This window comes from Schistocerca americana, chromosome 1 (genome assembly GCF_021461395.2).
Source record: "Schistocerca americana isolate TAMUIC-IGC-003095 chromosome 1, iqSchAmer2.1, whole genome shotgun sequence".
Lineage (NCBI taxonomy): Eukaryota > Metazoa > Arthropoda > Insecta > Orthoptera > Acrididae > Schistocerca > Schistocerca americana.
The window spans coordinates 353,469,289-353,490,627 of record NC_060119.1 but is presented as its reverse complement, the minus strand read 5'-3'; the positions used below and the strand labels follow the sequence as shown (position 1 = coordinate 353,490,627).

Sequence of the window (21,339 nt, the reverse complement as noted above, 5' to 3'; positions counted from 1 at the left end):
AAACATCCAGAGGCTGCATTTGTCCAGTGGTTCTACATGGTATGAAATGCAATGTCACATTTTTCAGGAAGGATCTTTTGCGCTAAAGGCGCATGATTTTTATATTCAGACCAGGAATCAAGCGAAAGCAAGTTCTTTTTACCACCTATTGGCCAAAAGCAGTGCTCATACCATAGTTGTGGGTCTCTTACACTCATTTTCCCTCTTGGTTGCTGTGATGTAAATATTCCCTACTGTGCTTGCAAGATCACGCATAAAAGAAAGAATCGTAGGGGGCAGAGCATCTCCAACATATCGGACCACAGTAAATGATTTTCCAGCCCATATACCACCCACATTAACAGTCGGCATAATTGTATTCGAATGAGTTAAGGCATTGACGTTAGTTGATCTTTATACAACTCTCTAGGTACCACTAATTCCCAGGGTTCTTTTGATATGCATTTCCTCTTCCACTCCCGATTGGTTGGAACTGAAAACCAATTCCTTACTGAATAATGGGGTAAGTTTGCGTATCTCATCTACAAATTTTCGAGCCGATTCCGCAGTTTCGTCAAGGTGACGCTTTGTTTGAAATTTGAGATATCTTGAGTCTTCCAATTCTGTAGTATTGTTTGAAGTTATTTAACCATCCGCTGCTTCCCTTGAAATCACTGTAATCTATGTCACGCGCAGTTTGATGCGTATAACGCAGTAGATCACTATCATGCACATCCTGTAAATTGTATCGAGCACCCTTGAAACGCGCAAACACCAATTTTTGTAAGAAGTGCCCCTTATTTTCCCTTAAATGTCAGTAGGTTCTCTGATGCACTACACGGTCATATTGCTGCGGACTTATCTGAAATCTGTTTTTTTTTATTTTATTTTTTTTACTATGCTGCGGACGATCTTCCATGTACGCAATCATACCCTGTCGTTGGACAAAGATTGTTCTTTACTACGTTTCGCTGGGGACAGGATTTGTGGCTCCCTGTCCGACAAGGATGATGAACTACATTGCTCGAGACCTGTTTCAGTATCACTTTCACTTGTTAAGACGTCCGCCCCCGGTAGCTGAGTGGTCAGCGCGACAGATTGTCAATCCTAAGGGCCCGGTTTCGATTCCCGGCTGGGTCGGAGATTTTCTCCGCTCAGGGACTGGGTGTTATGTTGTCCTAATCATCATCATTTCATCCCCATCGACGCGCAAGTCGCCGAAGTGGCGTCAGATCGAAAGACTTGCACCCGGCCAAAGGTCTACCTGACGGGAGGCCCTAGTCACAAGACTTGTTAAGACCGTATAGTCATCATTGTAGTCCTCACGTACACTGTCCGCACAGTCGAGCGTATACACCACACCATTCCACTGAACCATCTTGCAGAAACGCTATTTCATTCGCCATTTCTTTCTCAATCCGCGAAATTCCGAGGGTTCCTTTCTGACGAAATGTCAACGTCGTCAACTGTAGTTGCAGATATAATGCAAAGTTCGCTTTGTTTATCGTTGCCATTGTTCTGCTTTGTATCAACACAACTAGCACTGTTGTGAGATAACTTGTCGAGTAAGCGGTTCAACTACGCTCCGTAGCCTCATGCTGTGCTCACCAATGGATAACTCCAGTCCTGCCCCCTGTTGCCACTAGCAGCCAATATTGTGGTTGCATGGTAGACACACTTCATAGAACTGATAGATCTAATAATACTACACAGGGCGAATCACCGAAAACGTACACCGCAAATACTGTGAAAATGGAAAGTGCCATTGATGTGCGGTTTTCACAGAGTGGATTGGTAGTCAGGAGCTCGTATTGTTAGCCAATAAATAGATTGTAATAATACTTAGAAAGTGTATTTTTTTGCTGGATTACACTTTTTTAAATGAACAACGCCTATTGGCATTAACAAACTAAACGTAGGGTAAATTAAAATGTCAGTGGTTGCGAGTCGTGTACGAGGTATCGTATTTTGAAAAGTTCCCACACCGACCCTTGTCTGTGCCATTCAGCTTGCCTAGTTGCTTGGTACGATGTTGTTATATTTGTTTCCAGTGTGCTTCTGTGTTCCTTGAGTTCACTACAACTTGGTAGTCAGTGCGTGAAAGTCCAAGTAGTAGGTCGCGAGTGGACGATGGAATTTACCAATGCAGAGCAAGCGGACATGCTCGTGGTGCATGGAGAGTGTAGGAAGATTGCAGTTGGTTCTCGTACAGTGTATGTGGCATGCTATCTCAATAGACGTCAACCATCTCGACAATTATTTATCAAAATCTTCAACCAATCACGAAAATTGGTAGGCCTAGTGTAACATCTAGACAACGTAACAGAAGGAAACAAGTGACGATAGAAGAGGGGAAATTAATGTTCTTGCTGCTGTCGCAGTTGATCCACACATTAGCTCCCGTGCAATCGCACGAGGAAGTAGCGTGGGTCAAGTAAGTGTCCTCCGCATTCTCCGTCGACATTGTTCCACCCCTATAACATTTCTCTCCATCAAGAGTTGCAGGGAAACGATTATGAGAATCGTGTTAAATTCTGTGCATGCACATGAAGAGAGGATACTCCAGATGTACCAGGTATCTTGTGGTTCTTCAGTTTCTCCCGGCGAATTTGTTGATCGAACAGTCCAAGGGTGTACTGCCGGTTCATGGTGTACATCGAGCACAATACACAGTGTACATAAAGCCTGGGAACACTTTCAATTATTTATTTCACAAGAACTAAACGTTACACATATGTTATACATATTGCATCTTGAAGAGAAACTCTGAAAGTTTTTTTTACAAAGATTTCGTGTTCACGGGATGCACGACACAACAGTTCCTTTGGACTACTTGTGAATGTCTCTCGTATGCATTCCACATTCACTTCACTCACACTCTTCTCTTTGCTGGGCACAAGCAACCAGTCATAACGAATTTGTTGTGCCAGTGGTAAATGGCCTTCCTTGTTGGTGGCTTCTTACCGTACTTGCTTCTAAACATCAGTTGAACAGCCGTAGCACACTTATTTTTGTCGAACTCCAACACACAGAAAGCTCGCTCCGCACCTGAATTCGCCATGTTTGCGACTAGTGCTGACTATCGGCAAATTACCAAACTACACTGTGGCGGTATACATGAAAAAAAAAAAAAAAAGAACTTTCAGGGTTTCTCTTCAAAATGACATATGTATGATATCTGTACAATGTTTGCTTCTTGTGCAATAAATAATTGAAAGCGTTCCTGGACTTTATTTACACCCTATATTTTGGCGACCAGACGTGTCGCCAACGTCAGGTGCGCTGACGAACTCAGCTCCTTAGGGCGGGCGGCCTCCTTGTATCCCCTCCCCCCATGGGCCGTTCCCTCCCCACAAAGAAGGTGGAGAACAAGCCAAGGGCTCCTCTCAAGGAAGCTGATTTACCAGAGATGATCGCCTAGAAATTGTCACCTCAAGGACCTGTACCGCCAAGACTTTATGGACTTCCTGAAGTCCACAAAGAGGGAGTGCCGTTACGCCCGATTGTCAGCAATATGAGGGCACCTATATGCTTACTGGAAAAATACCTGGCGGAAATACTAAGCCCTTATGTAGATAAATGCCCTCATCGCACCTGTAATTCTGTGGATTTTGTAAAACGTCTCGACTATTTCAGGCTGCAAGACTCAGATATCCTGGTGAGCTTCGATACTGTTTCGTTATTTACCAGGGTACTTCTACGAGAGTCAGGCGAGCTTATTGGGCAGAAATTTGACGAGAAGGCCATCGATCTTTTCAAACATGTCCTGACCTCCACTTATTTTCTGTTTGATGGAGAATATTATGAATAAACAGAAGGAGTTCCAATGGGCAGCCCACTCTCGCCTGTGGTCGCGAATTTGCATATGGAGTACTTCGAGGAGGAAGCCTTGGCGCCATTCAAATGGAAACCTACTTGTTTACTTGTTTCTTCCGTTACGTGGATAACACGTTCTTCATCTGTCCCCATGGTAGGGATAAGGTCCTGGACTTCCTTACACATTTGAACTCCATACATCCCAACATCCAATTCGCAATGAAGACCGAAGCAGCAGGAAGATTACATTTTCTGGACATCATTGTCAAGAGAAGAGCTGATGGCACGTTGGGTCACTCTGTGTACAGGAAGAAAACGCACACTGATCTGTGTTTGCATGCACACAACTGCCACCACATTTCTCTGACAAGGGAACCTCCCCATCGCACCCCCCTCAGATTTAGTTATAAGTTGGCACAGTGGATAGGCCTTGAAAAACTGAACACAGATCAATCGAGAAAACAGGAAGAAAGTGTGTGGAACTATGAAAAAATAAGTAAAATATACAAACTGAGTAGTCCATGTGCAAGATAGGCAACATCAAGGAGAATGTGAGCCCAGGAGCGCAGTGGTCCCGTGGTTAGCGTGAGCAGTTACGGAACGAGAGGTCCTTGGTTCAAGTCCTGCCTCCAGTGAAAAGTTTAATATTTTATTTTCAGTTTATGTTACAGACTCTTATGTTTTCATCAATTTTTTGGAGTGATTATCACATCCACAAGAAAACCTAAATCGGGCAAGGTAGAAGAATCTTTTTACCCATTTGCCAAGTGTACAAGTTAGGTGGGTCGACAACATATTCCTGTCATGTGACGCACATGCCTTCACCAGTGTCGTATAGAATATATCAGACGTGTTTTCCTGTGGAGGAATCGGTTGACCTATGACCTTGCGATCAAATGTTTTCGGTTCCCATCGGAGAGGCACGTCCTTTCGTCTACTAATCGCACGGTTTTGCGGTGCGGTCGCAAAACACAGACACTAAACTTATTACAGTGAACAGAGATTTCAATGAACTAACGGACAGATCATAACTTTGCGAAAATAAGAAATTAAAATTTCTACTCGAGGGCGGACTTGAACCGTTGACCTTTCGTTCCACAGCTGCTCACGCTAACCACGGGACCACGGCGCTCGTGAACTCAGATTATCCTAGATGTTGCTTATCTTGCGCATAGACAACTCAGTTTGTATATTTTGCTTATTTTTTCATAGTTCCATACAACATCTTCCTGTTTTCTCGATTGATTTGTGTTCAGTTTTTCAAGGCCTATCCACTGTGCCAACTTATAACTAAATCTGAGGGGGATGCGATGGGGAGGTTCCCTTGTCAGAGAAATGGGGTTCTAAAAACACTGGTACACTGGGCGCGCAGCATCTCAGATGCAGAGAGTTTGCCCCAGGGTTTGGAACACCTCAGAACCGTATCCCGAAAGAGCGGGTACTGGGAATGGCAGATTAGACGCTCTCTCCGCCCCACCGCTACAGTACAACCTTTGGAGACGGAAGAAGTCACGGAGGAAGAAGCAGCCACTACATCTATTCCGTACACTGGCGCACTATTGGGGAAAATCGGACGCATATTAAGGAAACGCCGAGTTAAAACTGTCTTTTTCCAGCCCAATAAAACACTAGCATTTAAAAAGTGTATGTTTGCACAAAAAATACACTTTCTAAGTGTTATTACTATCTGTTAACTGACTGACAATACGAGCTCCTGACTAGCAATGCATTCTCTGAAAACCGCTTTTAGGTGGTTCATCCTGTATATTAAATATACTATTTCAGAATAAAAACCTTCTTTATTCTGGAGTTTGTAGTTACTTTTTTTGAAGGAAACGAAATGTACCTGTTTCATAAGATTGGAATAATGCATGCATCTGAATATCATCCACATTCCCAGAGAAATAAGTACTGATTACTAGATGGAAAAGTGAAAGCGAATCTACACCATTATTCAAGTCCTTAAAATACACAATTCAAGCGCATTCCAAGTACTGAAGCTTTCCATGTGTTACGAAATGAAGGAAGTTTAAGGTTTACAATAATATCTCGCCGGTAACGAGGCCGTTAGAAACGGAGAACAAGGTCTTTCACTTCGCATTTTTCATCACAAATAACGTAGCGATCGTAAAAGTTGAACTGACAGGCACGCAATTGCGAACCTCCTCTCCAGAATGAGAGTCCAATTTGTCGGGGCCGGCCGGTGTGGCCGTGCGGTTAAAGGCGCTTCAGTCTGGAACCGCGTGACCGCTACTGTCGCAGGTTCGAATCCTGCCTCGGGCATGGATGTGTGTGATGTCCTTAGGCTAGTTAGGTTTAATTAGTTCTAAGTTCTAGGCGACTGATGACCTCAGAAGTTAAGTCGCATAGTGCTCAGAGCCAGTTGAACCAATTTGTCGGTCGCTGCGCCACCATGCTCGGCAAGCCGTTTTCACGCCAGCGATGTTGGTAGAATCAGGGCCCTAGACAAGGAGCTTCTTTATCTTAACCTCCTTGGTTCAGGCCGTAGACTGTAGAGATAATTGCAATTCCACGTTTCGCAGTGAAGAAAATTAACGTAGATGTTTGGTTAGTAACCGAGTAAATAGGATTGCAATAGTTAATATGTCGTTTTTTGCAAAAAAAACAGGAAAAAGTTATACATACAAGTCGAGTACAAAAAATATGGAGAGCTGCCCATTCAGTGAGGCAGTAGATCTGCTCCCCCCCCCCCCCCCCCCCTCCCCGGCGTAGAGTTATTACAGAGAACGGAATCTCTGCTGAAAATGAGCCAGGATATCGAGCAAGCGACAAATATTGCAGCAAAACGCACGTTGGAACGGAAGGAAGAATTAATTAAAGAAGAGACGAGCAGTCACCATTCAACAACACCAGAAAAAATAACAAAGGAGGTAAAGAACTCGACAGCGCTCAAATCAGGTATGTCTGACAATTTTAATTCAACTGAAGGATCAAGTTCCCTTCCCCACAGGGGGCTTTCAGGACGATACTGCATGGTACCTCATTTTGCAGACAACTTACGCAAGGAAAGAGTAATAAACCAATGGAAAATTCTTACAAACAAATGTACAGCTAAAATATGATCAGCACGAAACTAAAAGATATCATAATCATGCAGTAGGACCATTTTAAGTATTTGTTGAGGAATTTATTGTTAATATAAGTAAATATCACCCCGTGGTCTTGGGGAAGATCCTGTTTACCTCAGATTTTGAGTACAAGCGGAAAACCACAAATCTCAAGGTTGTGGGCAAAACCATAATTCGGATTGATATCAACAAGAGAGACTGCAAACAAGTTTGTGAAGGAAAACCTGCTGCACCAGAAAAAATGATAGCATACATACCAAACGACAGAACACGTCGGCAAGGAGTTATTAGAAATGTAGATCCCGAGTTAACAGAGTCACAATTGGAAGGCGCTATTCAGTCTACAATTTCAGCCACCCATTCACGAAGAATGATCAAGAGAATAAGTAATTTAGAAACAACTAACTTCATACCTCAAGAAACGTGCGTGGTCACATTCTCATCGCAGTTCCTGCCAGAATATGTGACAGTATAATGCATGAAGTGTAATGTTAGATCGTACTTATCGCTGGTGAGGCAGTGTTTTAAATGCATTCGGTATGGCCATCTTAGTAATTAATGTAGCCACAGACTCGTTGCAATCAATGTGGAGGGAGCCATGAGACAGCTCAGTGCACAAGTGAAAAGATGTTCTGGTCCACTGTAAAAGGACCAACACATCGAGAGATAAGTCTTGCCCAGTATATCTCAAACAACAAGAGATTAAGAAAGCGTTAGCTATATACAATATGTCCTTTAAAGAAGCTGTAGAATACGTAAATCAAAGACCTTATGCTGCTGTGGCAGGGAATCTTGGTGGGAAGAAATCAGAATGTGAGAAAGAGTTGTCCCCCCGTAGAAAGTATTCAGCATAGATTCACGACAACTATTCATTACAGTAGGCGAAAACAAAGACTACGTCAACTCCAACTACTCTTTTCGTAAATATAAATTTACCAATATTTCCTGCTAAAGAGAATCCATATGCACTACGACCACATACTTCTGAACCACAAAAGCAAATCATAGCAGCAGTAGGGGATAAGAATACAGCGATAATCAAACAGCTAGTGGCTGGGATAACAAATCTAATAACACAGGTCACCACATTAAACAAAGATAGTCTGGACGAAGCTGATATATACAATATGGTTGCTTCGATAGCATCAAAAAAATAAACCTGGATCAGGACAGAACTAGGTCATATTTAAGTTCCACTCATATAAACAGAATAACGGATATTAAAGTTCTCCAGTGGTATGCCACATCCTTAAGTGCTAAAAAAGAGTCGTTCAGGCACAAACTTTACATTAATGACTACCCTATCACTGTTACAAGTGAAACCTGGATTAAACCAAATATGTCTATTCGATGTCGAGAATATCAAGTAATAAGGTCGAATCGAGAGGATGGAAAAGGTGGAGTAGCCATATCGGTTAGTACAAACTTCCAACTATAAACCAATTACCATGCCACTACCTAACCTTGAGTTTCAAGCAATAGCAGTAGAAGCAAGTACGTCGTCCCTCGGCATGTAGGAATTTCGAACAACACATGCAGACAATGTTACAACATATGCCAAAACCCTTCCTACTCTGTGGGGACTTTAATGCCCACCACACAGCATGGTGCTGCCATATGAATAATGAGGCAGGGGAGTACATAATGTCTTGCATTGATGATTATAACATGATCATATACAATGATGGATAAATCAAGGGATCATGGATGAGACCAACTGCAGTGGATATAACATTAGCCTCATCCTATATGAACCAAATCACGGCTTGGTCTGTTCTGCAGGATACCATTGGATCAGATCATTTCCCTATAACTATGGGTATGCAGTGCGATAAAAGTAATCGAGTACATATTGCCAACAAAGTGACTTGGAACATGAGCAAAGCGGATTGGTATAAATATCGCCAAATTCTTGAATTATAGATAAAACTAATAGAAAAAAACCTACCTCCACACAGGTCCTATACGCAACTATAGAACAGCATATATCGTGCAGCAAATGAATCCATCCCAAAATGACCTTTATTAAGAAAAGCAAAACAACCGGATAATCCATGGTGGAATGAAGACTGCAAGAAAGCATTACAAGACAGAAGGGCAGAGCGTTATATGAAAGTGTTAGACAGCCTAAGGTGAACGGCTTTTTGTTCTATAAATAAACAGCAGCTGGGACCAAGAAAGTACTGAAATCTATTAAGAAGAGTAGTTGGTTAAAATTCTGCAATAGTTTGACCATGAATACTAAATTATCGGAGATATGACAGAAGATCAACAATTTTAGGAATATCGTCCCTGCAGCCAATAACATAGAACCATACGAGTGGATAGAAGAATTCTGTGACCTTATTGCTCCACCAAGTGTTCGCAATAAGCTAATCATGAGAGGAAAGGATACTGCTGCAACTCAACATGTGCTAACTACACAGTTCAGTATTAAAGAGCTGACATTAGTCATCAAAGAGAAACCCAACACTGCTCCAGGAATGGGTCAGATCACATATTCCATAAACAAAACATGCCTGACAATGATGTAGAATTACTTCTTCAAATCTATAATGGAAATTGGATGCGTCAAGAATTGGTCTCAGAATGGAAGACATAGATCATAGCCCCATATAAAAAAAAGGGAAAACATTGGGAAAGCTAATAAACGGGCGATTGGAATAGTGGGTAGAATCTTCATCCTTACTAATTGGATCGCAATTCGTGTGCTGTAAAGGTAGAATCTGCATGGACAACATTTCAGTATTAGTCCCCTCCGTCTTTGCTGGCTTTGGTGAGAGAAAACATACAGTAGCACCATTTTCGGATATTGCAAAAGCATTTGATAATATTCAGACAAATATACTATTAGATAAGTTGCTACTTTTAGGAGCTCCACCTCAGTTTGTAGAAGGTACATCGTCATTAATCAGTGAACGAACTGCATATGTTAGAAAGGATACTGGATTCAAGGGCCCACGCTTGGCGGACAATGGCATACCACAAGGATCGGTTTTCAGCCCACTACTATAGGTAATATATACCGGTGATATGGAAAAGGCAATAACTCCTCCAGTTAGAATTATACAGTTTGCAGATGGTATATGTGTATTTACTTCGCATGTAGTATTACAGAAGGCAATGAACAATCTTCCTGTGAGGGGTTACTGGTCCTCCAGTCCCCCATCGGACTCCTGCCCAGGTGCGGATAGAGGAACGCTCACCAGATACGATAGGTACTGGGGAGATAAAATACATACCCGGGGTGGACCAAAACCAGTAACTGCTGCCTTGCAGGGAGAGAGGATCCTCAAAGGCTAAGGGAGAGAACACCAACAGAAAACTCCCGTAGGCTCGATTGAAGCCATGGGAGCAGCCCTCCCATCGGGGTAGGGCGTATGGGTCGATAACCTACGAACTTGAAAGCAGCATATCACAGAAACTGCAATAGCGAATACCAACAATCTGACGGATTTAAAGATGACAACCTTGACAATAAAAAGGTGACACGAATAGGGTTCTGGAACGTGAGAACAATGTGGCAAACAGGTAAACAAACGGATTCAGTACAAGAAATGGAACGATACAGATTAGAAATTTCAGGATTAAGTGAAACAAGAATAACTGGACTTTGAGGAAGAAGAATAAAGGAGGTGCACATCCTCCTCTACTCTGGAGGAAAGGGCGATACCCATAGTGAAGGAGTGGCATTAATACTAGATCGGAGAGCAAAGCAGTCTTTGATAGAGTGGCACCCAGTTACTGACAGAATCATAGTCTCTCGCTCTAAGACTAGTGACCATTGTACAATGTTACGCACAACAGAAGCGTCTGAGGATGAAGAGAAAGAAAAGTTTTATAGCAAACTCCAAGAAACACTGCAAAAGTGTCGAAAAAGGGATATCCTCCTGCCGATTGGTGACTTTAATGCAAAAATTGGCAATGACAACTATGGAATAGACCATATTATCGGGCAGCATGGGTTGGGCACCCGAAATGGCAATGGAGAACGTCTCGTAGACTTGTGCGGCATGTTTAACCTGATCATTGGAGGTTCCATTTACCCCCATAAACGGTGTCACAAAATTTCGTGGGTTTCACCAGACAGCATAACAGAGAATCAGACAGACCACTTTGCAATTAGCAGGACCTGGCGAAAATCATTCCTAGATGTAAGGAATAAAAGAGGAGCAGATGTCGGTCGTGACCACCACCGTATGCTAGCAACAGTCCATCTAAAAATAGTTGCACACAAGAGACATTGCAGGCAGAAGAGGATTAAGTTTAATTTTGGAAAGTTGGACAATACAAAAGTGCGAGAGGAGTTCTCGATACAACTGACAAGTCGTTTTGAAGTGCTTAGCAGAGGAATCGAAGAGAATGACATTGAAGGTCAATGGGATGCAGTGAAAACGACCTATGCACAGACAGCTGAAGAAATTCTTGGAACAAAAGACCACGGCGGACAAGACTAGATCTCTGACCATACTTTGGATGCAATGCAGCAGAGGAGGAAGGCAAAACTCCGGCAATATTGCCCACAGACAAAGGAAGTAAAAGAAGAAATCCAACGGGAACTCTGCATATGAAATAGGACGGCGAAGAGGAGTTTCAGAAAAGATAAGAGAACCTTCATGAATAATCTCGCAGCTAAGGTGAGGCAGCAGCTGACAGAGGTGATAACAAGACACTGTATAACATCACAAGGATACTGTCAAATAAGAAATTTGGGGGTGATATGCCCCCAAGGACAAACAAGGAAAACTACTCACAAATCGAGAAGACCAAGCGCAGAGGTGGAAACAATTTGAGGACGTTCTGAAGCGTGAAATTACGGGTGACAATATAACTCAACTGAATGTGGTTGGCGAAGGACTCCCACAAGATATGTTAATTCACATAAAGCTGCCATCCAAAGAATAAATCGCTAAAGCAGTCCAACAAAAAAACTGAAAAGCTCCATGCCTGGACAACATCAGTCCAGAGTTACTTAAAGTTTATCCCTCTATAAAAGCAGAAATTTTACATCCACTCCTAACAGCCATATGGATGAATGAAAAAGTACCGAATGATTGGAACAGAGGCTTGTCCATCAAGCTCTCCAAGAAAAAAGACCGATCGGTATGTGACAATTGGAGAGGAATCACACTGCTGTCAATCCCGAGCAAGAACCTCTCGCGAATAATCCTAAACAGAGTAAAAGCATATGTAGATAAGAAAATAAGAAGAGAACAAGCAGGGTTCAGGGAAGGTCGCTCTTGCATTGGCCAGATAAACACCTTGAGAATAATAGCTGAACATTCATATGAATACCAGTCACCGCCTTACGTGCTGTTTGTAGACTCTGAAAAGGCCTTCGACAGTAAAACTGGAACAAAAATATGGAGTTCACTGCGGACTTTTGAAATTCGCAAGAAAAATAATTGCTCTTCTCAAGTACATGTATGAAAACTACACGTGCCTGGTTCAACATCAAGATCTGCTTTCAGATCCAGTAGCAGTGAAAACAGATGTTAAGCAGGACTAATTGCTCTCACCGATACTATTTAACATAGTACTGAATCTTGTAGGGGCGCAAGCAAAGGGTAAACTGAGAGGAATAAAATGGAGCAATGGAACACATCTAGAAGACCTAAATTTTGCAGATGACCTTTGCCTTCTATCCCAAAGCCTCAACGACATGAAAGAGAAACTAGAAGAGCTGAAATTTGCGGCGAAAAAAGTCGGTTTGAAAATTATTGCCCAAAAAACAAAAGACTTTCGAGCAAATTATAACAGCACGGTAGAGCTTAAGTTTGGGAGTCAGGTAATCGAAAAGGTGAACACGTTTTGTTACCTTGGAAGCATGATTACACCATATGGTGGTGCAACAGAGGTCATTAACAGCCCCATCAACAAAACCAAAGGCGCTTTTGCAACTCTCCGCTCTATCTGGACATCGAAGGAAATAACACTGAGGACCAAATTGCGGATATTTGAAAGTAATGTAAAATCTGTGCTTCAGTATGGATGTGAAAATGGAAAGTGACAGTGCAGCTAATCCATAAGCTGCATACATTTAACAACAGATGTCTGAGGAACATGCTGGGGATACGGTGGCCAAATGTCATCTCTAACGAAACACTCTGGGAAAGAACCAGCTAGAAGCCAATCGAGCTGCAAATAAGAAGTAGGAAGTGGAGATGGTTAGGACATACACTTAGGAGACCAAATGAACATATTGCGAAAGAAGCACTTTATTGGACCCCGCAGGGACGATGGAGACAAGGCAGAGCCAAAATGACATGCAGACGATCGGTTGAAGCAGAATAGGATGGGAAGAACTGAAAATACTAACAGAATGCAGAACAAGATGGCGATCCTTTGTTGCCGCCCTATGCTCCAAATGATGAGTAAAAGGAATTAATAAAAAATAAATAGTAATGAACAATATTACACCATCAACAAAAAACCTGTCGGTGGCTTTGTGGAAATGGTCTGACGAAGACACCTGAGAAATCTTCAGTAGTCGTATTCACCATGAATGGTTAATACAGGTCGATTTTTTCCACCGTGCACAAACTCTAGGAACTGATCGATGAGAGGATACAGAACAAAAAAGGTCTAATGAAGTTATGTTCGGAAATGCGTGGTTTCCATGCTAGAGACCATTTATTCAACCATACTTTGTTACAAAGACTACGGTCTAATATGCGCTGTACCACACAACCACAGTTACAGTACGCGTGGTTTCTTCCTAGACAGTGGTACTGTTCCTCATTCGTAATGCTCTAGAGCCTTCTCCTGTCATAGTAATTGTTAACGTTGTATCAGATTCACTTCTCTTGCTGACTGACCTTGTAGTGGATGCGATACAGCGTTGTACACAATGGTTCCGTATTCGAATCGAGAGCTTGCCGATATGGTGTTTGCTTACGGAAAGGCAAATGGCAACGGGAGGCGGCAGCAAGGTTATATCAGGAGACCTACCCCTCGACAACACAATGTTTCGCTGTTTGCCTGAGACAGGGTCGTTTCAGGAAGCAGGAAATCACGAAGGACGTACCCGAAATGTTCGCACACCAGAGTTGGAGGAAAATATGTTTAACACTGTGGAAGGCGACCGCCATGTCAGTGCCAGACAGTTGGCCTGCCAGTACATGGTAAGCCAGATGACCGTGTGGAACATTCTCAGTGACAACTGTTACTACCCTTATCACTCACAGCGTGTGCAGGGCTTACTAGCGACAGACTTGCCACATCTGGAGCAGTTTTGTCACTGGTTTCTTCACCAGGCAACCACGATTCCGGGATTTGTGTCATCCATCCTATTCACAGATGAGGCCACCTTTGCGTGGAGTGGTATCTTCAACTTCTATAACAGTCATCTGCGGTACAGTATGCAGAACCCCCTGTGGTATGGTGACAGCGAATCATCAGCATCGGTGCAGCCGGAATGTGTGGGCCGGATAATTGCGACCGTAATTTGGGACCAATCTTCCTACCACGTCGCCTAACAGGCGGTAACTACCAGCGTTTCTTGTGGGTGACTTTGCCTCCCCTGTTGGAAGAAGTGCCATTGATGATTCGAAGGGTTATGTGGCTGCTATTTGATGGTGCTCTAAACCACTTCGCCTTTAACGTCCGGACGCATCTCAATCGTGTCTTCCCTGGTCGATAGATCGGACGAGGGCGACCAGTTGCATGGTCTGCTCGTTCACCGGATCTCAACACGTGCGATTTCTGGTTATGGATACATCCCAAAAGTATCGTGTACGCAGAGTCCATTCCAGATATGGAGACACTGGAGCAGCGTATTCACGCTGCCTTTGACACTGTTCGCATACAGCCTGGCCGATCTGAACGTGCGAGACAGAACGTGCTACGGCGGGTACACGCATATACTGAGGCACGAGGAAACCATTTTCAACACATACTGTAACTGCGGCTGCATGGTACAGCGCGTATTAGAGTGCAGTCGCTGCAAAAATCTATGATTGAACAAAAGGTCTCTGGCATGGAAACCATGCATTTCCAGACGAAGGTTCTTTAGACCTTTTTGTTCCGTATCCTCTCATTTACCAATCCCTAGAGCTTGTATACGTTGGAAAAACTCACCCTGTATACCAAGAACCTGTTTACTATAAGTAGACGATAAAGTAATACAAGTTAAAGCACTTATTCGGTTCTTAGGAATGACACTGGACAGTAAACTTACTTGGACGACACAAATTAAATGCTTAATATTATTCGATCACGTACTACAACATGGTGAGGAGCGCATCCTTCAGTGCTGCTGGTCCTATACCGCTCCCTAATTAGATCCAGATTCGATTACGGCTGCATATACCGGGTGATCAAAAAGTCAGTATAAATTTGAAAACTTAATAAACCACGGAATAATGTAGATAGAGGGGTAAGAATTGACACACATGCTTGGAATGACATGGGGTTTTATTAGAACCAGGCGCTCCACCCCACATTGCTAGACGCGTGAAAGATCTCTTGCGCGCGTCGTTTGGTGATGATCGTGTGTTCAGCCGCCACTTTCGTCATGCTTGGCCGCCCAGGTCCCCAGACCTCAGTCCGTGCGATTATTGGCTTTGGGATTACCTGAAGTAGCAAGTGTATCGCGATCGACCGACATCTCTAGGGATGCTGAAAGACAACATCCGACGCCAATGCCTCACCATAACTCCGGACATGCTTTACAGTGCTGTTCACAACATTATTCCTCGACTATAGCTATTGTTGAGGAATGATGGTGGACATATTGAGCATTTCCTGTAAATAACATCATCTTTGCTTTGTCTTACTTTGTTATGCCAATTTTTGCTATTCTGATCAGATGAAGCGCCATCTGTCGGACATTTTTTGAACTTTTGTATTTTTTTGGTTCTAATAAAACCCCATGTCATTCCAAGCGTGTGTGTCAATTTGTACCTCTCTATCTACATTATTCCGTGATTTATTCAGTTCTCAAATTTATACTGACTTTTTGATCACGCGGTATTACGAACACACGACATGCAAAATGTTAGAGAAGCTGGATAGATTGCAGTACCGCTGTATGTGCACATGTTGAGTAACGAAATGCAGTCCTGGTGGAAGAGCAAGAGATGCCCTCCATATACGGAGGAAGATGCACACGGAACGATGCATTGTAGAGAAATTACCATACTCACAGCATCCAATTCATCAGATTTTACGACTGTACTGTCCTCCTGCAGGAAATCGGGGCAGAAAGCCTTTTGATTTCATTCCGGCATAAAATGACTTGGCGGATGAGTGAATCAAGTATATGATGGCCTGTTTACCAATATGAGTAATTCATAATCAGTAGCCGATAGAGGGAAAGTATGATTTCTTGGAGACAATTACAGCATTGCAAAGACAAATGGTGGAAACAAGACAATGGGTAATCCACATATACACAGATGGATCAAAGACAGCAGGAGAGGACAACACAGGATGTGCTATATTTAGTTCACAATTGCAAATGGCCCAGAAGTATAAATTAGCAGCAACTACTTCTACCTATATGGCAGAAAAAAACGCAGTATTAAAGTCGATACAGAGGTGTACGAATGGGAAATACACATCCTATGTAATATTATCAGACTCGAAATGTGTACGTCAAACTATATCAAACTACTCCAAGTTCGTTATTGGTATTATGAATGTCTCAGAAAGCAGAAACAAATTACCCTTATGTGGATGAAAGCCCATTGTGGAATCCCAGACAATGAAAAAGCAGATCAGTTGGCAAAGCACGCTACGAGCAACGGGACACCAATAGACATAAAGCTTCCCTGTACGGAATATGGACAATTTATTCGGGAAATGGCATTCCAGTCCAGGCAAGAAGAATGGACTCAGAGCTCACGATACATCGGAGGTGACTATGCGCAAATGCAACCACAAATCCCGAAACGACCTTGGTTTGAGTACTTTTGTGGACCCTGACAAGCAACATGCACATTGATTAGAATAAGGCTCAATCATGGGACATTTCCAGAGCATCTATATCAACTGCATATAAATCAAACACCAGCCTGTGATTGTGACGATACTACACACGGAGGCACGAACCATATATTATTTCAGTACAGAAAATACAGTGAGGTGAGGAACAAGTTCATAGCATTTGTTATCAAGAATAAAATGCCGCAACCAATGTCAGTCAAGTCTTTGCTATCTGAACCCAACATTAAAACCTACAAGAAGATACTCGAATTTATATGTAATGGACAGATAAGGATATAAAGTTTAGTAGTAATCTGTAAGGAACAGGGAAAATCAACAAGTTATATTAAAAGAAGTGGATACTGAGTGAACAAAGATATTGTTATTACGCAGCAATGACTAAAAAAAACACCTCTGCAAATCACAGTGTAAACATTAAACAACACGTCGTGTGCGAGACTTACTTCATTTCCGTAGTTGTGAAAATTTACAAATTACGCCTCCTCGAACAGTGGAAGCGACGTGTCGTGGATGTGAAGTTCTTTTGTGATGATAAATAGTGCGAACCGTACTGGTAAGTAAATTCGTTATAGTCCAGATGCAAGCATGAAACTAAGCTTTTGAATTTAACCGCGGAAAATGGCTGAACCAATGAGAGAATTGTGCTCGATCATGACTGTCCCAGTAGGAAGATACGTGGCAAGGTAATGAAATTAATTTCTCGCATGATGTGGAGCGGAAATTTTAAATTGTAGCTGTGCTATGATGTCTCAACCTAACCATCACATCGGAAATCCGACGGTATTCCGAAAGAACTGCCAAACGTACGACAATCGTTATTGTAAATATCATTGCTGTTTGTTCCACGGTATTAAGCTGTGCTACCTGTTCCAACCAAACCACCACCTCGGAAATCGCTACATATTCAGAACAAAACAACATGGCATACACAGCCTGATAATGCCTCCCTGCAAATCAATATTCTTGCATTTTGGGGACTAGTGCAGCAGGGGATACAACCCGTCGGCTTTGAACAATGACGTCACAAGTCGCCAGAGAGCATGTATTACAGAGATGAAAGAGCTGAGGAGAACGTTGAGAAGCAAAGGAATGCGAGAGAGATAAACATTGATCTTGTCAAAAGCATAAGTGTTTTTTGACTTAAAAAAAAAAAATCTCACGAGATAGAATAAACTGATCCTACTTTATTAAGCAATATCTTGTCAAAAGCCGAGAAGCGATTCTTCTTAGTGTTCTAGCTCCCTTCAGTACGTAATAAGAGTTTTTTGGCTTTTAAAAAAAAAAATCTCACGAGATAGAATAAACTGATCCTACTTCATTAAGCAATCAGTAAAGAAACGAAACTGAAACATAACAGCAAAAGCTTTTAGATTTACATTCAATTATTTTAATGATAGTGCTTATTAGAACACAGAACTGCTTTATTATCTATGCCTCGAAGTGAAGTCTTTACGATCTATGACTAAGGAATGACGTCATTGTTCAAAGCCGACGGGTTGTATCCCCTGCTGCACTAGACCCGCATTTTGTTATGAAATAATGTCTCAACAGATCCCATCTATAGTTCACATATTTTTGTCAAAGGTGCCGCATCTGTAACGGCCCAAAACTAATTCATACATTATCCGGAAGAGGCGCTGCCACAGTCGTTATCGCTGCCAACTGTTACGTTCGGATGCATAGCACAGTGAATACTAACCTTTCGCCAGCCACATATATTTCGTGTAATTATTGAAACTTGCAGAATAGCAAAATAAGTATGATCTCACGGAAAAACATCTTGTATCTATTATTGCAATCACCACTTGAACACGAATACATAGCTCTTTGAAACGTACGTGGAAGTAAACAATTAAAAGTAACACATGGTTCATCCGTTAAACAAGAGATTATGTAGTGTTGAACAATGGGGTCGCTGCTATTTACTAGCGTTATATTTGGTGAGAATGTTTAATTGTTGTTGACGTAAAGCTACGCGCCACGTCCGAAATCTGCTAGTTTGGTGTTGCGGAATCGAGAGTCAAAGCAAAAGTCTTTACTGTGTCTGTTCGTTTCCCCGTCCTTCATTTACTCATTGCTCTTCACATTAACTGAAACTGCTTTCTGAATAAGAGAAATGTAGGATGGTCCCAGAAAATTCTCTTTTGGATACCATGTAAAACTCAAAATACAGCTTCCGCTGCTATTTACTGTATTCTTCGTTGCTTTTTGAGACGTTTCAGTCCTTCGCTGCCTATTTCCAATTTTTCGATAACGCTTTAAATGTAAGGTAGGTATGTATTGTAAGTTAAGACAGCATTGCGTGGTAAGCTTTCCGTGGAAAGGCCTATTGCCGTTATAGTAAAGGAAACATGTAGGGTCCAATATCTCTTCGGGAATTAGTTTATTGGAGGCGAAACATGGTTTGTTTAATAGGATGAGTAGAAGGAACCGGTCGTGGCTTGCTAGAAGAATCATCTTTGTATTCGCTTTAAGTCGAAACATAGAGCTGAGTATGGCCGACATGGATTTGAAGAACGCCCCTCCTGAATATGGATGTATCATCGTAAAACTAGAAACAAGTGCCTAGATCTTTGATTGTGGTCACCGCAAAATTTATTCCGAAATGTAGTAAGAGCCCATTGGGATTAACTGTTAGAATTACGTTGGAGTCGAAAGACATGGTAAAGATTCTTGTCAGCAGTATAAACTCCATAATATTAGTGAAGTACTAAGAAGCACTGACAATAAGAGGTGCCCAGAATGTGATCTAGGTGGGAGAGGCCCTTGTATTAGTTTCGTGGAAAGGGGAAGGGTGGAAGAAACGAAGTAAAATGTCTTAAAAATAATATTCAAAAGTATTAAAAATTCTGTTTATTAATCATCAGACATACTAATGCTATCGCATTACAAAAGGTACCTAATGCTCTGAACTTAATTAGAGCATAGTTTGAATGAGATTTGTTCATATTATTTTACTCTCAGGCACGCAACCTTCAAGCACGGGGAAATACTTGACATATTCACATTTTTAGTATGGCAGTTTGTCGTTGGGGATACCACGAGGAGAAAATCGCGAATGGAAGGTACGTTGCTACTGGATGCTTTCAGAACCCTGGCCATTTGGCATTTTCGGATACAAGGAGAATAGCGACAAACGGTGAATTCATTTTGAGAATTCGCTACGAACGGCTCATGGTTCACTTGCTACTATTACATGTCCTGGCTTTCTTCAAAACGAATTGCTATGTATGTGTGGCGGAGCAGGACACGAATTATGTTTGTGAATATCACGTATTTCCTCGCCGGTGCGCGCAACAATGGGGCCAAGACTTTCTTCTTGACAAATGTAAAGAAAAGTTAGTAGGTATTGATAAAACGTATTTTTAAATAAAGCATGGCACTCGTTCCAGTTCCCAAATGTCGTTGATTTTTAATAAGGAATGAAATTGTATTTTAGATCCAGAAATATTATAGGATCAGCCAGGATTCGAATGCAATTTTTGAGCTTTAAAAATGCCAGTAAATCGTGCAGTGCTAATAGTGAGCATACCGCTATTGAAGACTGCAGCCGTCGGAATCGCTGCACCAGCCAAGGCACTGACAGCTCCGCTCAACACACGCACACCTGCTCTTACAACTAGACGCTCCCGTAGCGCACCGCGTACTGCGCTGCTGCCAGGAAGCGGCGCGTTAACTCCACTTCCGGCGTTCGCCGCTTGGGTGCGCAGGGGTCGCGCCGAGGCGAGCGCAGCAGCCGCCATTGCACGTCGCGCCGCGTCGGACACGGGAAGTTGTCGTTATCGCTCCGAACAGCCCTACATGGCCTTGCCGTTTGACAGTTGCCATTAGCGAAGCCCCACCGTGCATTGGCGCCACGCCAATTTCTCTCGCCCAGCTGAAGCAGATGGTGGAAAACTTACTGGAAATCTTTTACCTCTTACGAAGTCACATATTTTGACATGGAACGAACCGTACATGGGATAAAGATTGATTTTGGAAATATGAAATCTTCTTTTTCTTGTAAAACCCAACAAACTGCAGTTCTGCACTTCAGCCTATGAGTTTCATATCAGTTCCCAATAAGACTGTAGGAACATCATGTTGTTGATGTGGTCTTGAGTCCTGAGACTGGTTTGATGCAGCTCTCCATGCTACTCTATCCTGTGCAAGCTTCTTCATCTCCCAGTACCTACTGCAGCCTACATGCTTCTGAATCTGCTTAGTGTATTCATCTCTTCGTCTCCCTCTACGATTTTTACCCTCCACATTGCCCTCCAGTACTAAATTGGCGATCCCTTGAAGCCTCAGAACATGTCCTACCAACCGATCCTTTCTTCTGGTCAAGTTGTGCCACAAACTCTTCTTCTCCCCAGTTCTATTCAATACCTCCTCATTAGTTATGTGATCTACCCATCTAATCTTCAGCATTCTTCTGTAGCACCATATTTCGAAAGCTTCTATTCTCTTCTTGTCCAAACTATTTATCGTCCATGTTTCACTTCCATACATGGCTACACTCCATACA

General features: G+C 42.4%; 1 protein-coding gene across 2 annotated transcripts in view; it reads right to left on the bottom strand.

The window, feature by feature from the left end:
- LOC124599722 (enolase-phosphatase E1-like) overlaps positions 1–20,474 on the bottom strand; it is a 259,790-nt gene extending 239,316 nt beyond the window's left edge. For both annotated transcript variants that reach the window (XM_047136103.1, XM_047136101.1), the window contains exon 1: positions 20,365–20,474. The gene's annotated coding sequence lies outside the window, so the exon portion shown is untranslated. The remainder of the gene's footprint in view (positions 1–20,364) is intronic.
- Positions 20,475–21,339: the final 865 nt, after the last annotated feature.